Raw genomic sequence first — 7,887 nt, forward strand, 5'->3', positions numbered from 1 at the left:
TCAGAGATCCTCACTGAACTTCTGGAGAGAGTTTGCTGCACTGAAAGTAAAGGGGCTGAATAATTTTGCACGGCCAATTTTTCAGTTTTTTATTTGTTAAAAATGTTTGAAATATCCAATAAATTTTGTTCCACTTCATGATTGTGTCCCACTTGTTGTTGATTCTTCACAAAAAATTACAGTTTTATATCTTTATGTTTGAAGCCTGAAATGTGGCAAAAGGTCGAAAAGTTCAAGGGGGCCGAATACTTTCGCAAGGCACTGTATCTAAACCACTGTAAGTCATCAGGCAACATCCTGTGTTGCTCAGTTTGTAGAGCATGGCGCATGCCAGGGTCGTGGGTTCGATTCCTGCTGTATGGATGCACTACTGTAATTTGCTTTGGATAAAAGTGTCTGCTAAATGCAGGGGCGAAAATCTGATATCAACTTTGGAGGGGACAATTACATGAAATTTTCTCAAGAGCAATTCCTGAGGGGGACACCAAAAGTAGTGCTGTAACACATAACCTACATTGTAATATGGTAAATGTATATTGAGGAACCAAAGAAATAAGGTGTTTGCCGTACTCCTAACTACCGGTACCCAAAACTACACAACTAATCACAACAGCAATACCATTGCCTTTAACAAATCTTAGTTCAGTCACCAGTTTAAGTTGAGAGTGGGGGTATCCATGGCATTTTCCAATTATGTTCCTATTTTACAAGTCAAAAAAATTGAGAACCTTTCATAATGTTGCCAAACAAAGACTCAACAAACTTACCTGAGACTCCCTGTCTCTGCCAGTCTGTCCCTGCACATCTGTCCCCAACTCTGCTGTCTGTTTGCCATCTGTTGCCTGCTCTGCCTAATGACATCATTGTGAAACATTTCCATTCGAATTTCATTTCTTTCTTATGAACATTTTATCAACTAGTCTTTGAGATATTAGGCTACTAGGGTTCTTACTATGCGTTTTGGTGTATTGAAAAATACTCTGATGTCCGTCTTTTATTTTTCTGCCATTTTTCTACCTGGCTGGCTGGCTACACACACATTGTGTAGGTTATTTGCAGTAGGAGATGGGCTTCTATCATCTTCAATCATTCTATTTGGGCTTCGATCTAAAAGGTAGCTAGCAAATGTGAAACGGATTAAAATGACAAGAGTTGACAGCTGTTTAAGTTCACCATTTACACAACATATGCTGCAACCTTTTGTAATTTTAATAGTTTGTTTCATATTGGCTGGCTTCCAACAATAGCTGAATTTGCAAAGCTAGCGAGCACCAATTCCGTTTCAGTGGTGTTTGCTATAATCTTTGCTACCCGGGTTAAATAAAGGTGAAAATAAATAAATAAATAAATAAAAGTTCCCTTGCGACAATTTAGCTTTTGCAACGAGACCATTAAATATATTTAAGACAATGGTAGAAGAGAGTGTAGTTCTGTTCAGTTTGGACTCCAGTTTATCGCTAACCTTATCACAGGGACTTTGAAGCACTAACTTACATCATCTGCATGCTGATCTAGGAATAAATTGACGATAGTAAAGATTCCATCTTTGACGAGGCCACATAAATGGAATAGGTACTAGCTAGCTTAATAGTTAATATTTGCGCGCTAGCTCTGCATATTCAGCTAGTGTGTGTGTGCGATTGACTGGATTAACCTCACGTCAGTTACGTTCATTGAGTGCCTTTCAGACAGTGGATACGACCCCTCTGTTACTTTGCCAACTAAGGAACTGGCAGTGGATCAAACCATTGTGAGGCAAAGGGTGGGGGGTCGCAATCTTTTGAAACTTAAAAACACGCTATTAAGTGTCTATAATCAGCACAATTGCTTTCATTGCGTATTATTAATATTATTTAAATTACATAGTTATGTTTCAGTGATATATTGGGGGGGACAAATCATATTTTTCCCAGGATGGGGGGGTCGTGTGTCCCCCGTCCCCCCGGGATTTCCGCCCCTGGCTAAATGACATATTATTATATTACATCTCTCTTTTTATGGCCTTATTCATGTTTGATCAATTAGAATGGCTCCACCTAGGGCATAGTATTTGAACTGCAACACAGGTGCTCAGCTAGACAGACAAGGCTGTACAACATACCTTTTTGAACAGACACTTTGATGGGTTCCCTGTTACAGAATGCCCCTTTCCCCTTCCATGATATGTACATCTTGTCCTTCTGGCAGCTGTAGACAATGCCAAACTCTATCTGAGTTGAATACATAGCATGGAGAGGTTGACTTAAAGTGCAAAGTTTCATTTTCTACAAAGTCAAAGTTTCTACTACAGAAATAAGCCAACAAAGCCTGCTGAATTCCTGCTACTGAGTTATTACTGTGTTATTATTGTGTTATAAATGTCATGATGTTCTCAAACGCTGCAAAACTTTACATCACACCAAAACAAATTGACACAGATGGGAATCTCAGGTAAAAGAAAATACAAAATGTGTTAAGGCATTAAATAAGTGAACTCCTATAGGAAGTAAGCACATGACAATTCCAATTTCTATAAAATCCTAATTTTCCTCCAACCCTTGAGGTCACTCCAGGAAGGCTGTAGCTGCTCTGGATATGAGGACATTAGATGCTTCCATCATATGCAAGACTACAGTGCCTAGCAAAATAATTCAGACCCCTTGGTTTTCTTCATATTTTATTGTGTTGCGGAGGAGGATCAACATTGATTTGTCATTTTTTGTAACCCAAAATATTCTGTAATGTCAAAATGGTAGGAACATTCTATTTATTTTATTAATAAAAATGTAGTAACTAAAATATAGTGCTTAAGTATTCAGCTCCCTGAGTCAAATACATGCTAGAAACACCTTTGGCATTGATTACAGCTGTGAGTCTTCTTGGGTAAGTCTTTAATAGCTTTGCACTTCTGGATTGTGCAACATTTGCCCATTATTATTTTCAAAACTCTTTAAAGTTGGTTGCCAACCGCCATATAAAGTCCAAAGAAGATGAAGCCTGAAGGAGGAGAGATTACTAGAAGCAAACTCAGTTTAGCCTTTTATCTGTGGATTAATTGTCGGAGTAGAGGACCTTGTGCATTTCAGGTAAAATAACAACCCAATGTTTATATCAGGGACAGTTTTGTCTTGAAGAATGGGCAAAAATCCCAGTGGCTAGATGTGCCAAGCTTATAGAGACATACTCCAAGAGACTTGCAGCTGTAATTGCTGCAAAAAGTGGCTCTACAAAGTACTGACTGGGGGGGTGAATAGTAATGCACGCTCAAGTTTTCAGTTTTGTTGTCTTATTTCTTGTTTGTTTCACAATAAAACATATTTTACATCTTCAAAGCGGTAGGCATGTTGTGTAAATCAAATGATACAAACCCCCAAAAAATCCATGTTAATTCCAGGTTGTAAGGCAACATAATAGGAAAAATGTCAAGGGAGTGAATACTTTTGCAAGCCACTGTAGGAGAAATATGCGCAAACATGACAGATATGGAAAGCCTGCAACTCCATATTTGGAAGTGCTTAGGTCACCTGACATTTGGCAGGGATATGACAAGAAGAAAAAGACAAAGTTCTCATGTGTAGAATTTGTTTTCTCACACATAGAAAAAAAGTTATCACGGTAGAAAAAAGTTATCATGCGTGAAAGAGATTTGTAGTCATAAAAAAAAAAATCGTAACCATAGAAAGTGATTTCTGTAAATCGCTGGCAGCCTCTCCTTCGGCCATGTTGATGGCTGCCTGTCAAGGCTGCAGAAATTATATTATGGTAACCATAATATGTTAACCATATGTGTAACCATGGTATGTCCAACATAAATAACCCTAGCCCTAGATTACTCTATATTTGCAACACTATTGCGGTGTACACCCGTTCATCAACCAAATAGTTGAATTAGCTGGCCAATGTGATAGCACCACTAAATGTGAAGGATACTGTATGTCATACATTGTAAGTGATTATAATCCATCCACTGTCTCATGTTGCACAGAGGATGACCATCAACGAGACATAAGTATTCCTGAGGCCTCTAACCATTTCCCCAGGAGAGGCATGCAAAAGGTAGAGGGGAGGTGTAGGATATGGAATCAGACTTTGTAACAGTATTGCTTCCGTCCCTCTCCTCGCCCCAACTTAGGCTTGAATCAGGGACCCTCTGCACACATCAACAACAGTCACCCTCAAAGCATCGTTACCCATCGCTCTGCAAAAGCCACAGCCCTTGCAGAGCAAGAGAAACTACTTCAAGGTCTCAGAGCGAGTGACATCCCCGATTGAAACGCTATTAGCGTGCACCGCTAACTAGCTAACCATTTCACACCGGTTACACTCACCCCCTTTGACGACCTCCTTTTCCACAGCAACCAGTGATCAGGGTCAACGGCATCAATGGGATCAACTTTTATGGGATCAACTTTTTTTAGATGACTACAAATCGCTTTCTACGTGTCATAACTCTGTCTTTATGGCAGTCATTTTACTTAAGACCCTTGGAAATGACCTGCATATCTGCAGTTATTGGAAAAATGAAAAGGTGTTTGTTTGTGGATAGCGAATTGCATTTGTGGATGGCGATTTACATTTGTGGAAAGTGTTTTACATTTGTGGATTGGTGATTTACATTTGTGAATACATTTGACATGCTATTGATCCTATACCTGTCTCTCACACACAGTTCTTTCTGAATAAACTAAACCAACAGCAGAGCCACAGAAGGAAGAATGAGACAGATATTTCACCGAATATACAATATAAACGTGAAGCTTCCGGTTGGCGTTTCCAATCACTACCAAATATGATGGTGAGAGGAAGCCCAGTGACCGACAGTGGGAGAAGATGGAGCGAGAAGGATTGTGGCCGAAATTTAAATTACTTAATTTTCTTATTGATGAAACATTTGATCTCAATACAGTTTTCTGTTTCCAAAACTCAAAAGGCACTTGCACATCTGAGCTATCTATTTTGCTGGTGCATGGTAACAGTTGAATAAAATGAGAAATAAGAAGGAACTCGCACACTGCTTTTGATAGAATCACTGCTCTTTAATAAGCTTTACGTATCGGCCTCACGGCCTTCGTCAGAGCTTTTGTGAGTTTTTTAAATTAGCACCCTTATGTAGACCTAGCCCCACCCACATCCGTTCCACACATCGAATGGGGTTGGAGTCAAAGGAAAAAAAATAAGTGCTACCAAATATAACAAAATGCCTTTCATAAATATTCTAATAAAGTGTGTACATAAAACATATTAAATACGCCAGTAAAACCACAATGAGGACATCGACCTACCAAGCAAGTTTTCATAAATCATTGGGTACAGCACAAGAAAAACATCAGAATAATCTGAAATAGGGGCATAATTCATGTTGAAATTTACAACATAATATACATAGGCATTTCATCATTAAGACCTTTAGGAAATAATGTCTGGAGGGTGAAAACCCCAAAACATTGTTATTTGCTCAGAGTATTATTTATATCACCTCCCCTGTCTGATATCTTAACTTTTTCTATGCCACAAAATCTAAAGGTAGAAATGTAATGTTTTAGGACATTAATCCTCAGAAGGATTAGCCCCATTTTTTAAATTTTCGCCTAAAATAACATACCCAGATCTAACTGCCTGTAGCTCAGGCCCTGAAGCAAGGATATGCATATTCTTGGTACCATTTGAAAGGAAACACTTTCAAGTTTATGGAAATGTGAAAGGGGATGTAGTAGAATATAACACAATAGATCTGGTAAAAGATAATACAAAGAAAAATAGATTTTTTTGTACCATTATCTTTGAAATGCAGGAGAAAAGCCATAATGTATTATTCCAGGACAGATGCAATTTAGATTTTGGCCACTAGATGGCATCAGTGTATGTGCAACGTTTTAGACTAATCCAATGAACCATTGCATTTCTGTTCAAAATGTTGTATCAAGACTGCCCAAATGTGCCTAATATGTTTATTAATAACTTTTCATGTTCAAAAATGTGCACTCTCCTCAAACAACAGCATGGTATTCTTTCACTATAATAGCTACTGTAAATTGTACAGTGCAGTTAGATTAACAAGAATTTAAGCTTTCTGCCAATATCAGATATGTCTATGTCCAGGGAAATTTCCTTGTTACTTACAACGTCATGCTAATCGCATTAGCCTATGTTAGCTCAACCGTCCCGTGGAAGGGACACCGATCCCGAAGAAGTTTTAAAATGTACTGCGACTGGATAATCCCTCTCGTTTCTCCTAATTTAACTTTTATGTTCACTGATTCACTGTTTGAGAGAAGGAGAGGTATTACCTACAGTTGAAGCTGGAAGTTTACATACACCTTAGACAAATACATTTAAACAGAGTTTCACAATTCCTGACATTTAATCCTAATAAAAATTCCCTGTTTTAGGTCAGTTAGGATCACCACTTTATTTTAAGAATGTGAAATGTCAGAGTAATAGAAGAGAGAATTATTTATTTCAGCTTTCATTTCTTTCATCACATTCCCAGTGGGTCAGAAGTTTAAATACACTCAATTAGAATTTGGTTGCATTGCCTTTAAATTGTTTAACTTGGGTCAAACGTTTCAGGTAGCCTTCCACAAGCTTCCCGCAATAAGTTTGGTAAATTTTGGCCCATTCCTCCTGACAGAGCTGGAGTAACTGACTCAGGTTTGTAGGCCTCCTTGCTCACACACGCTTTTCAGTTCTGCCCACAAATTTTCTATAGGATTGAGGTCAGGGCTTTGTGATGGCCATTCCAAAACCTTGACTTTGTTGTCCTTAAGCCATTTGCCACAACTTTGGAAGTATGCTTGGGGTCATTGTCCATTTGGAAGATCCATTTGCGACCAAGCTTTAACTTCCTGATTGATGTCTTGAGATGTTGCTTCAATATATCCACGTAATTGTCCTGCCTCATGATGCCATCTATTTTGTGAAGTGCACCAGTCCCTCCTGCAGCAAAGCACACCAACAACATGATGCTGCCACCCCCGTGCTTCACGGTTGGGATGGTGTTTTTCGGCTTGCAAGCCTCCCCCTTTTTCCTCCAAACATAACGATGGTCATCAGGGCCAAACAGTTCTATTTTTGTACACCTCCAATTGACTCAAATGATGTCAATTAGCCTATCAGAAGCTTCTAAACCCATGACATCCTTTTCTGTAATTTTCCAAGCTGTTTAAAGACACAATCAACTTAGTGTATGTAAACTTCTGACCCACTGGAATTGTGATACAGTGAATTATAAGTGAAATAATCTGTCTGTAAACAATTGTTGGAAAAATGACAAGTGTCATTTCATGCAGAAAGTCCTAACCGACTTGCCAAAACTATAGTTTGTAAACAAGAAATTTGTGGAGTGGTTGAAAAACAAGTTTTATTGACTCCAACGTAAGTGTATGTAAACTTCCGACTTCAACTGTACATAGCACAGCCCACATGGACATTTAATAATGTAGATAACATGGGTGGTGGAGCACGTAATAATGTAATTTATTTGGAAACTTTTTCCTGTATGTGGATGGCAGAAATATTCACACTTCATCATAGTGTTGCACTGTGCGGAACCTCTGAATTTATAGCTACCATTCGGAAGAGGGCTTAAAAGAGCCTGGCTGATTTTCTTTTGTGGCTGGCAGTTGGCATGGACCAATTTATTGTGTACATTGTGACCTCTCCTATATACAATAAGTGGTGGATTCTTACATTCAGCCGGCAAAGCTGGGTCCGATGATAAAACATGCAAGTGTTTCTTGACAGCATCTCCCGCTTTTCGCGAGTTCAAAGTATATGTGGTTGTGAACATTACAGAGTGTTTTTTAGCTCTAGTGAGTCTTTTTTGTAGCAGCTCATCTCGTGTTTTCCCCAATGCCAAATTAAGAGCTTCATCCACACATTGTGGAGAATAGCCTCTTCTTAGAAACC

This window comes from Salmo salar, chromosome ssa29, assembly GCF_905237065.1.
Source record: "Salmo salar chromosome ssa29, Ssal_v3.1, whole genome shotgun sequence".
Taxonomy (NCBI): Eukaryota; Metazoa; Chordata; class Actinopteri; order Salmoniformes; family Salmonidae; genus Salmo; species Salmo salar.